Source organism: Trichechus manatus, unplaced genomic scaffold (assembly GCF_000243295.1).
Source record: "Trichechus manatus latirostris isolate Lorelei unplaced genomic scaffold, TriManLat1.0 scaffold00163, whole genome shotgun sequence".
In the NCBI taxonomy this organism is placed as follows: Eukaryota; Metazoa; Chordata; class Mammalia; order Sirenia; family Trichechidae; genus Trichechus; species Trichechus manatus.
In genome coordinates this window covers 2444578-2457415 of record NW_004444099.1, presented here as the reverse complement: position 1 = coordinate 2457415, position 12838 = coordinate 2444578, and the positions used below count along the sequence as shown (strand labels likewise).

Below are 12838 nucleotides of genomic sequence, written 5' to 3'. Positions count from 1 at the left end.
AATCTAGTCTAAGGAGAGATCCAGAAAGCCTATTTCCTTAGTTATCTTAGTCATTATCCACCCCCACCATCCCTGCAGGCTAAGAACATCGTGCAGACTGAGTTATTAAAGTGATCTGAAGGCGCAATCTGTTCTAAATGACTGTCCCGAGATCTGCAACGGAACCCTGTAAATACCCCTCATTGCTCTGGCGAGGCAATATCACATTTCCTTCATGTTACTTTGTGGCAGACACAAGTTAGACAGTGAGAGTTGGACATTGGATGATCCTGGCTGGTTGATATAGGAATGGTGCTTCTCCTGAGACAGGTAACTAGAAAATTTACTCTTCAGGATAACGTTTTCAAACAGGTACTCTGTATATAGTTTTTAAAAATGTTTTTGGTTTTTAAAACTAAGTAGGTTTTGAACTTGTAAATAGTTTTTAAAATGATTTCAGTTTTCCCAGGCAAGCATTTTCAAGACCATTTAGGTTAAAAAGAAATTTTTATAAGGATTTAGTTGTATATCTGAATTATATTCTATTACGGGGTTTGTATAAGACCCTCTATAATCCACCATCTATCATTTTGGATGATCAAGAACTTGTCTCTGGTGTAAGAATTTTTCTTATTAAAGAAGGTTAGAAAATACATACATCTTTGTTCTTTAAAAATAGGACAGAGTTTGTGTGTGTGTGTGTGTGTGTGTGTGTGTGTGTGTGTTTTCATCTGATACTGGAGAAGGGTACCTCAATATAAATCTACCAAATTCAAATAAAACTTATTAAAATTTTGATATTTGGTGAGCAATTTTTTTAGAGAGTTAAAAATCTAGAAATAAGAAAACTTAGAAAATACAAAAAGTTTGTATGAATCTACTTGCACGGAAATTTTCACATGCTTATCCTCCAAGTGAAGACTTCCTTTGTCATAGATCTTCCAGATTCCTTGGCATTCCTGTGGATCATCCCAATGTGAGTAAATTGTTTCTGTAGCTGAGTGACTGAATTAAGAAAACAGCTGAAGGCAAGCACAGGCTCATGTTCAAACCACAATAAACACGTGTGTTGGAGGGGGCCACTCAACTTCATGGTGAAGCCTTAAGACATGTACCCTTGTGTTTGCATGTCACTTATGGAGTTTGCTTTTAACTATGTTTTAAAAGTTTTAAAGATTTTTCTTTGTACCAATAAACTCTGGTAAAACCTGAACTTCTAGTAGGTTTGCGGAATAATGTTTATATAATTACTACTGATGAGAAGCAGGGTAGGAACTGAGTTTATTTGGGGGCAGAAGCTAATTTTAAAAATGAAAATCTACAATATGAGTCTGGTGTATTGTAAGCAGGGTGTCCACAGTTGCTGAATGTTATTAATTTAAGGTATTTATATCCAGCTTTTTTCCAAAGAGCTAAAAAAATTTTGTATACTATTCGTATTGAAAATGATACAGTAAAAATGAGAAGAGAAAGATTACTGCCATTCAGAATTTCTTTGGATTTTCTTCTGTAACCCTTCTTTAGCATTTTCAACCTATTCTGGTCTGCATATTGATTCCTAATTCCACTGCCCAACCAACTCTATTCTGTCTTTCAGTATGGATCTCCTCTCACGTGCGTATTCTATACCTGGGTGAAAGGTAGGATACCAGGCTTCTCAGGCACAAGGAAGTGAAGGTGTGTTCACTTACAGTGTGTGTAAGCATTTTCCTTTGGAAGATCAATTTGTAGCACACCTGTTAGCTACCTGAGATAGAGGTTTAACTCTCCCATGTCCCCACCGAAGACTTAGCAGCACTTGTATTGGTTTTGCCTTAAGATATAAATGGGATATTGAGGGAAGATCTTCTCTTTGAATAAAAAGAAATTGTTGGGGCATCTACATAAGTAGGAATGCAGAAATACAATAAAGCAGTCTGATATGAGTATCAGCACAGAATTAGGTGGGAGCAAATGAACCTGTTCATGGAAGAGCTGGATTACTGCGGTAATGAAAATAACCTACCCAGATGATTTAGTTCCTCCTGGACCTTTTTCCTTCCTCAGTAATAGTTCTTTTGATCTGGATTATTTAAGTTTTCCTCAACTCTCTTTTCCACTTTATTTATGTAAACCCAAAACCCAGAAACAAAAGGTATAGTGAAACCTCTGATGTGATCATAATAAACAAACAAATTTTATATCTATTCAATGTACAAGGTCTCAAGATGACTGAAGAGGATAAAAAGATCTCTCAGTAAATCCCATCAGGTCAGGAATTTTTGTCTGATTTGTGCACTGCTTTATACCCAAAACTCAAACCAAATCCACTGCCGTCGAGTCGATTCTGACTCATAGCGGCCCTATAGAACAGAGTAGAACCGCATCATAGGATTTCCAAGGCTGTCATCTATATAGAATCAGACTATCACATCTTTTTTCCACAGAGCACCTTTGGGTTTGAACTGCTGACCTTTCAGTTAGCAGCCGAGTGCTTTAACCACTACACCACTAGAGTTCCTTGCTTTATACCCAGAGCCTGTCATTATAGTAGGCATTCAATAAATATTTGTTGAATGAATGAATATTTGGGAAGAAATCCTACAAGCAATTGTATGATTGAATTGATAGATTTAAATCGGTATACTTCACGCTGTAAGAATGATCCTTTTAAAAAATGATCAATGGCATTTAAGTCTGAATTTTCAAAGCTCAGGTGTCTATCAAGATTGATAAAGTTATAGCATCACTTAATCTGTATTAAGCAATGGAGCTAACTTTTTCCCCAAATTCATATTTCTGAAAATGTATGAAATTAATATCTAAGAACCTATATTTTACAAAGTAGGTATTTGAGCAGTTATTGGTTTGGTTAAGGATTCTTTCTTACTGATTGGTAATGCTTGTGAAAGAAAACATCTGGCATAAACGTTTTCAAAATAATATACAAAAATGTGTCCCCAGGGACCAGTACACAAACAGGAATTATAATATGTTATATAGTCATTTTGACTTTTAAACAATATCAAATTTTTTCCTCTGAAAATGTTTGTTCAAACTAGTTGTCCCTGGTCTGTTTCAGGCTGATGGTTTCTTCCTCTGCATTGTTTCTGAGATCTCTAATTACGAACTTGAAATGTTAGCTCTCCTCTCTGCTTTTGCTTAACCTTTGGACAAACAGTTATTAAAAAAAAAAAAAGACTCTCAGCTAACTCTCAGTTAGACCTCAGCTTTGTATTGGCTTTTCATAGCCTAATTTCCTAAAATATATCCGTGATTAAATAAATACGAGTAAATTTCCCATTAATTAAAATTAAGGCTGTTAACATTTTTTCGTCAGAATTAAGAATTTTGGAACATTTTACAAATTATGCCATTTTCTTTGACAGACGGAATGGATTTAGTACTAATTCCAAATATAAATCAGTAAACAGCTTGGACCTCTGTCTATAAGTGACATTGTATAGGTAGAAAAATGGATTTACCCCCCCCCCCACCACCATAGGTGCTGTCCTTCCATGGAATCCCTTTGCTCAGTTTTCTCCTGCCCAATCAGGTGGAATGTTTCACAGGCACATGGTTTATACAGCTCAAAATAACTTGGGACCTGCGAGCTGACAAATGCTCTGGCTTCGGTGGTGACAGGTTGTCCAGCCTCTTACAGCCATCTTCACTGAATCTAAGGTTAACTCCTCACTGTCTATGGACGGTTACTCTTGGTTTCTAAGGGCCTGAAGAATTTTCTTTTTCTACTGTGCTTCCGTCTAAAAGTTCTCCTTGGATAATTATCATCACAGTGGAGTGCCTGGATTGGACATCCTCATCTGGGTCAACTAAAAAAAGAAAGGTAATATCCAGATTTAAGTTCACAAGTGTGTTTTGATAACAGGGCACTGACAATGGGAAAAGGGATATTTCAGAGAGCTAATTACTGTTGCTTAGAGCAAAACCTAGGGTAACTTTCTAATTATGTATGACGGTACACCCAATTAGGTGAAAAATAAAGCTTTCTACATGTAAAAACTTTGGAGGGGATTGATGAGACTCACAGAGATGACACCTTACTTGGGTCCTAAGGAAAAATATCTCAACAGAGGAAGTCGTGCGATGTTGTATGCATCATTGGCATTTCCTACACATTCATTTATTAAAATAATAGTGTTTATCTAGAGAATATGTGTGGAATGTCTACTTCCTTTTTAAAGGAAATCAAATCTAAAATATCATGACTCCATAGTTAAAGACTTTCATTTAAAATCTTTTTTATCATGTAAAAGGATATGCTTGCTATATTTAGTGTTGGAAGATCGGCTCCCTGGATTAATGTACACAACAGCTGCAGAAAGTCTTGCTCAAAGGACATTGCTGTTTCTTTCTCCTTTCTCTCTCTCTCTCCCTTTTCAGCTACATCAGAAAGACACTTGACAGTCAGTAGCAAGTGTTTGGCCCAGTACATGCACTATTAGCAGTAATTAGATGCACATCTTGATTTATATTTAAAAGTCATATAAGCAAAGAAAAAGAGAAGATGGATTATTCTGTATTTTCATTCCCAAAAGTGAACACTGCAGTAATGGTGTTAAGAAATTTTATTATCTTATCAACAGACTTTTACTCACACGCGTTAAGGATATTGGCATCATTCAGTTTGAAAGAAACAAACAGCTACCCAGTTTTCCTTCTCAAAATATTATGATTCAATTACTTTCACCTTAAGAATAATAAAATGAATTCTACACGCTCTGACTTAAAAATTTGTCATAACATTATAGTCTCCCTTTAAAAATAGCTCTTAAGTTCAGATAAAACCCACAGTGCTATTCTAGGAAATTAAAAAGGTCAATAATTATAAATAAATGATTTTTTTTAAATACAGAAATTAAGATATGCTATCTGATACATGATTTGACAAAGAGCAAAATATTTAAAATAAAAGTTACCCAGAAAATCTGAAATATGTGGACACTAAGTGAGGTGTCAAGAAACAAAATTATAGTCATTACAGAATCTTACAATAATGGACTATGAAACAAGCAGTTGGACACTGTCCAAATTCTGGAAGTTTGTCTCTATCCCTACTTATAGAGTATGGCTAATGCCATAATAATGGCTAACTCATAGTACTGTGTTAAAACTCCAGCCTTCCATATATTTATAATTTAGAATACAAACTCTTTTACGTGTTTCCATTACATGCCTCTAATAAATGTGCCTACAAACGCACATATTCAGTAGAACACGACTCAATGCCCTAATTCATGGACACAAGACATTGAATGGATAATAATTCAGTCTGGGCTTTGGAACTCATAAAAATGGTTTTTGCAAATTTACTTTTGAAGAAATGACATAGGTAAATCAGGTTTTATTTTGAAAGGGCTTTAATGAATTCATATTAATATATGAAAATGTGACTACTAAATTTTTTCAACAGCTAATTATTGTATGAAACAGGAGTAATGGACTGTGTTCACTAACCTGCAAATGGTACCTCTAACCCCAGCTTAATTAATTTCCTTCATTCACATTGAGATTTGACAAAGGTGTTGCTAATCTCATGGTGTTATTGCCTATAACAAGATAGACAAATGAAAGGGTTTTCTAAATATTTTCTTCCCCTCTCCTAGTAAATGAAGAATCAAGCACCATGGAGATATTTTCTTAAATTCCTATGGTGTTCATAGTTGACACAGTGCTTTTAAAACTAGAACATTGTGCATTTTCTTAAAGAGAACAACTCAAGTATAGACAGCATGGTGTTTTTTAAAAATTTAAGCCCTTATTTCCAACGGACATATTTTGGTGGGCACAGAAGTTGGTGTGAATATTTACCTACAGTCAGTAAAGAATTCTTAAAGTCATCTTGGTAAATGCTGAAAATGTTAATTTTGTTCTGTATGTTTCCTATTTAAAATTAATTTTTGAGCTAATGGGGATCAACAAATATTTCTCGTTTGGGATTTCCTATAGAACAACTAAGTTCTGTATGGATGATGAGAACTTGAGAATGAAATAAAACTTCCCATTCCTGTCGTTTTTGTAACTACCACCAAAACCCTTCTTTGGACCTAGGTTTCTGCAGTCTTCTTGCTTGCCTTTCATTAGCCGTTCTACATATAGGTCATAACTTTTACACTATTCCTTTGCTGTCTTTCAGATTAAATACTAACTTTGGACTCTGGCTTCAGTATCCTTCACACTAGTTCTTTCCTATCTATTTATCCTCTTATGTGTATGAAAACATACTCTTCATAGTTTTCTCTCACTCAAACTAAATCTCTACTTTCTTTCCCACCTTCCTACCTTTACCAGACTCCATTACAACAGTAGTTAAGAGAATGGCCTACTCATCTTTGGCCTGTTGTCTAGAAATCTTTTCATTCCTTTAATCCCTGCCCTTTAAGGAACTTCCCTAATTAAACAGATTCCCACTAACTCCCACTAACTAGATATTACCTCTGCTCTGCTTCTTTATTCCAACGTTCTATTCTAACTCATACATATTTGTATTTATTTTTTTATCTGCCATTTTCCTCTTTCAGATTGAAAGATCTTTGAGAGAATGAACTTAACCATGTTTTTTGCATATTATTAGTGATATATTACCCTATACTCTGGTAATGCGGTATGCTGATGTATTAAATTACTAATGCCATTCACACCAAAAATAGACTAGAAATAAAACTAAGATGGAGATGATCATTGTAAATAGTGAAAAAATGAATAACAGTGAAGAAGGGTTTACCTCAAAGTGCATCCCATCTGCAGCCAATTTTAAAAAGGGGATCGGTACCCAATTTTTCAGGACTGGTTCCTATGTACTAGGATTTGGTTCCTATGTACTAGGATTTGGTTCTTGGCCCAAAAAGAGTTTCTCCGAAAGAATTGATTTTGATATTTCATTTGTGTGCCATCATGGGATATAAGAGGCAAGGCAAACAGGTAAATGTTGGTGCTAGAGGGTTGATTTTAATTTTGTCAATTATTCTTCTCTAGAGTATATTCTAGGCATAATAATTGTATACCAGCAGAAGAAATTACCTTAAATTTGTATCAAAAACCAAAACCAAACCCCTTGCCATTGAGTCGATTCTGATTCATAGCAACCCTACAGAACAGAGTAGAACTGCCCCATAGGGTTTCAGAGAAGCAGCTGTGGATTCGAACTGCCAACCTTTTGGTTAGCAGCTGAGCTCTTAACCACCACGGCACCAGGGCTCCTAAATTTGTATAATGCTGTACAATTTAAAATGTTTTCACAAACAAACCTGTGAAGGAGGCCGGGCAGCTTGCTTATCCCTAGTTTAGAGTTGAGTTACTTAAACATGTCTGATTTTTTTCTATTCTGGTTCTCTTTTCAAATAATTATTAAATATTAGGCTTTTAGTGTGTGTGTGTTGACCTAGAAAGCAGATATGTTTTCTCATTTGAATTTCTAATGACACCTCATAGCTAGAACACTTCAGTATTTACATTCGAATTCGAAGTTATTTTATATCAGGTTTTCCCAGTTCTCAATGACTCTATTTAAATGTTCAGTTTTTAATTTAAAGATGAGTTTTGAACCATTTCTCACAACAAACTTTCCTTAGAGCCTGAGGAAGGGTGGAGCTGAGTTAACATGAGTTGAGAAATAAGCCCAAAGTTATCAACATCTGGTTTTATTTTTATCAACCAGGAGCTTACATTTTCAGCAAGTTCTTAGGGCAGACTCTCCTTCCAGAAGTCCTAGGGAAAAAATAGAGATATTTAGCAAACTAATGTAAACAGCAATGTAGGAAGATAATGATTCTTAAAAAATTTACCCTAACCCCAAAACTATTGCCCTGAGAGACTCTTTAAACCTTAAACCAAAAATATCCCCTGAGGTCTTCTTAAAACCAAATAATAGTTTAGCTTAACTAGTAAAAAATGTCTGCCCTGAGCATTATGCACTTTTAAGAACTACCTATATAGGATCAAATGGACAACAGCAACTCAAAATACTAGATAGGAACCTTAGGGGGCAGTGAATTTATGTTAATGGAGGAAGAACAACTCAGAAAAGGAGAGTGAAATGGTTGCATAACTTGAAGAACGCGATCAGTGTCACTGAGTTGTACGTGTAGAACCTGTTGAATTGGTGTGTGTTTTGCTATGTATATTTTCAACAACAACAAAATAAATAAAATAAATTATTTTTTTAAAAAAAGAAGTTCAATAAGCTTTCTATTGACCAAATTAGTTTACATGATTTACTAAAGTCTGTCTTGATGATTGATACCACATTAATTGTTTCATTTCCAACTTAGGACCATTTCATTAATACCATGATCTGTTTTAGGGAGCGATTACTCATTCTTATCTTGAAAGTGGCATAAAATCTAAGTTTCAATTTTCTAAGAATCAGAAAAGAGGCAACAAGCCAAATGTCACCCTGAACACCTCTAATGAAGTATCTTCCCATGAGAAGTCCTGATTACCCTCCCTGAATCCTGCTCCTGTTCTATCCCAGTCAAAGATTCCACCACTCACCCAGTTGCTCAGGCCATAAATACTAGAGTCACCCTTGACTCTGCTCTTCGTCTTATATCTCACTTCCAATCCATCAGAAAAATCCCATTGGCTCTACCTTCAAAAGAGATCTCAAATCTGACCATTTCTCACCACCTCCCACTGCTACCACTCATTGGTCCAGGCCATCATCTTTTATTGCATAGCATACTGAATAGCCTCCTAACTGAGCTGCTGGCTTCCACACTTGCTGCCTTCAAATGGACTCTGCCTAGCAGCCAGACTGATCTTTTTAAAAATCACATCATCTGTCTCTCAAAACTTTAAAATGGTTTCTCATTCACACAATCAATGAAATTTAAAGTCGTTGTCATGATCTGCAAGGCCTTACCTGTTCTGGCCCCAGTCTGCCTTTTTGACCTTGGTTCCTCCTACTCCTGTTTGTCCCTCACCTCCCCAAACACTGGCCTTTACTTGCACCAAACACTCACCTGCCTGAGGCCTTGACACTTACTTCTCCTCTGTTGTGAACATTTGTCCCCAAGATAGTCATGTGGTTAACTTCTCCACTTCATTTAGAAGCTTTGCCTGACCTTCCTAGCTAAAATACCATACTTTCAACCCCCAAGCTCCACCCATGCCTTCATTCTGTAGTCCCTTGTCCTACTTTATTTTTCTTCTTAGTATTTATATCTTCCCACTAGAATCTCAGCTCCACAAGACTTTGTCTTTTGTTCACCCCTTAATCCACAGTGCCTGGAACAGTGCCTGGCACATAGTAGATGCTTAGTAAATATTGAATGAATGAATGAAAGCTAGGCTATTCATAATAGCACTTGGGCCTTTTTAAGTATAATTTTCCTAGCACAGTTTTTAAAATTAATGCTTTAAAGAGAAAGTGATACATTTTTATATTTCCTATTTTAGGTAATATTTATAAGTTTAACAATTTATATACACATTTTCATTTGAGAGCCTTATTAGAATTGTTATTATCCCTTGATAGATGAAGAAAACTGAGGCTCAGACACATTAAGTGACTTGCCCAAGATACCAAAGTCATTTAATGTTGAAGCTGGGAGTCAAACCCAGGTTTTCTGATTATATTCAGAAATCCTTTGATACTTGAAGTATGAAACCAAAGCATAATCCCAGTAGTTTTATCTACCATAAATAAATTTTTATTTGAAAGTTACCTTGAACTTATGACTGCTTTTACCAGTTTATGGCCTGTAAGTTTTCTTTGTAAATACGGTTGTCTATTTATCTGTCCTACTTTACCCTACAATTTAAAAAAAGGTAAATAACAATAAATTTAGCAGGAAATTCTAATGAGTGAAAGAATTCAACAGATATTTATTGATCACATAGTATGTGCTGTGTATGTCTAAGCTAAGAACTAAAGACCATGTAGGATTTGGCCAGGTAAGGTAGTACAGAGGAATGGACAGAGAAAGCAGCCCAAGCAAAAAGAATATGTACAAAAATCCAAAGGTAGAGAGACTTTATGTATTTCAAAAAATATAGATACATTGAATTAACTGCAAATCTAGAGTTAAAATTTCCCTTCAAAGTTTGCCCTTGGATCAAATCATTTCATTAGTTCTACCTCCATTTGTCATCTATTAAGTGAAGACCATGGTATGTAGTCATAGTGGTTATATAATAATAATAACTACAATTTACTAAATGCCAAGCACATTTGTTTGGTTTAATCATCATTTTGACCTATGAGATGGCTACCGTTATTGTCCCCGTTTTACAGATGAGTAAACTGAGACTTAGGTTAAATAACTTTCTCTAATTTATATAGCTAGGAAATGTTGGGACATACCATATCTATCTAACTCCAAAGTGTCGGATAATAAATACAACATTAAAACATTTAAAAAAATCCTTTATTTTGAATACCTGAAACTTTTTTTCATAATAATTTCCATGACAATAAGTATCAGAACAGGCATGTGTGTGATACCTCAATTAGCTTAAAAAAAAAAAAAGATGCAGAGAGCAGAGCAGTGACTACTTACATGAGTGTTTTCTGTTTCCACCATAAATATAAATTTTTGAAAGTTCTTTAACATTAACAGCACACATCTTTGCCAATCTCAGGATGTTGCAGGCACACGGGAAAAAATATTTTGTTACGGTCAATCCTCTTAACAATCTCTGATTGCCCTCTCAAGATGACTGCCTACATTGCTAATATAGAGGTTAGCTTTAGATAGCACTCTAGAAGTTTGGAAATTAGGGCAGTTCCTAGGAAGTTTAATAGGGAGGCTACCATACAAGGGATATATATAAGGAATATATACACTGACAGACCACTCGTCTGTCAGTTTGTCATACTGTGGTGGCTTGCATGTTTCTGTGATGCTGGAAATTATGCCACTGGTATTTCAAATACCAGCAGGGTCACCCATGGTGGACAGGTTTCAGTGGAGCTTCCAGACTAAGCTAGACTAGGAAGAAGGACCTGGCAGTCGACTTCTGAGAAATTGGCCAGTGAAAACCCTATGAATAGCAGCGAAGCGTTGGCTAATATAGTGCCAGAACATGATCCCCTCATGTCAGAAGGCACTCAAAATATGATAGGTGAGAGCTGCCTCCTCAGAGTAGAGTGAACCTTAGTGACATGGATGGAGTAAAGATTTTGGGATCTTTATTTGCTGATGTGGCATGACTCAAAGTGAGAAGAAACAGCTGCAAACATCCGTTAATAATCAGAATGTAGAATGTACAAAGTATGAATCTAGGAAAATTGGAAGTCATTAAAAATGAAATGGAATGCATAAAGATTTAAAGATTGATACCCTAGGAATTGGTGAGCTGAAATGGACTGGTATTAACCATTTTGAATTGAACAATCCTATGGTCTACTATGCCGAGAATGGCAAATTGAAAAGGAATGGTATAGCATTCATCGTCAAAAAGCACATTTAAAGATCTATCCTGAAGTACAACGCTGTCATTGATACGATAATATCCATAAACCTACAAGGAAAACTAGTTAATACAACTATTATTCAAATTTATGCACCAAGCACTAAGGCCAAAGATGAAGAAACTGAAGATTTTTTATCAACTTCTGCAGTCTGAAATTGATCAAATATGCAATCAAGATGCGTTGATAATTATTGGTAGTTGGAATGAGAAAGTTAGAAACAAAAAAGAAGGATCAGTAGCTGAAAAATAAGGCCTTGGTGATAGAAACAATGCTGGAGATTGCATGATAGAATTTTGCAAGACTAACAACTTCTTAATTGCAAATATCATTTTTTCAACAATATAAATGGCGGCTATACACGTGGGCCTCAGCAGATGGAATACACAGGAATCAAATCGACTACATCTGTGGAAAGAGACAATGGAAAAGCTCAACATCATCAGTCAGAACAAGGCCAGCTCATATGCGAGCTCAGGTTGAAACTGAAGGAAATTAAAACAAGTTCACAAGAGCCAAGTTACAACCTTGAGTATATCCCACCTGAATTTAGAGACCATCTTAAGAATGGATTTGATGCACAGAACCCTAATGACTGAAGACCAGACAAGTTTTGGAATACCATCAAGGACTTCATACACAAAGAAAGCAAAAGGTCATTAAAAAGAAAGAGAAGACCAAAGTAGATGTCAGAAGAGAGTCTGAAACTTGCTCTTGAACTTAGAACAGCTAAAGTGAATGGAAGAAATGATGAAGCAAAAGAGCCGAACAGAAGATTTCAAAGGGCAGCTCTAGAAGACAAAGTAAAGTATTATAATGAAATGTGCAAAAACCTGAAGTTAGAAAACCAAAAGGGAAGAACACGCTTGGCATTTCTCAAGCTGAAAGAACTAAGGAAAAAATTCAAGCCTCGATTTGCAATACTGAATGATGCTATGGGCAAAATATTAAACGACGTGGGAAGCATCAAAAGAAGATGGAAGGAATATACAGTCACTGTACCAAAAAGAACTGGTCAACGTTCAACCATTTCAGGAGGTAGCATATGATCAAGAACTGGTGGTATTGAAGGAAGAAGTCCAAGCTGCACTGAAGGCGTTGGTGAAAGACAAGGATCCAGGAATTGACAGAATACCAACTGAGATGTTTCAACAAACTGATGCAGCACTGGAGGCACTAACTGGTCTATGCCAAGAAATTTGGAAGACAGCTACCTGGCCAACCACCTGGAAGAGATTCGTATTTGTGCCCATTCCAAAGAAAGGTGTGGAATGCAGAAATTATTGAATGATATCATTAATATCACACACAAGTAAAATTTTGCTGAAGATAATTCAAAAGTAGTTGCAGCAGTACATTGACAGGGAACTACCAGAAATTCAAGCTGGATTCAGAAGAGGATATGGAACGAGGGATATCATTGCTGATGTCAAATGGATCTTG

At 35.8% G+C, this 12838-nt stretch overlaps 1 protein-coding gene across 1 annotated transcript in view; it reads left to right on the top strand.

Annotated features, from left to right (window-relative positions):
• The first annotated feature begins 243 nt into the window (after window positions 1–243).
• The window catches only part of MYPN (myopalladin), a 114589-nt gene continuing 101994 nt past the window's right edge, over window positions 244–12838 (top strand). The window contains exons 1-2 of the mRNA XM_004386403.1: window positions 244–309; window positions 3687–3805. The gene's annotated coding sequence lies outside the window, so the exon portion shown is untranslated. The remainder of the gene's footprint in view (window positions 310–3686; window positions 3806–12838) is intronic.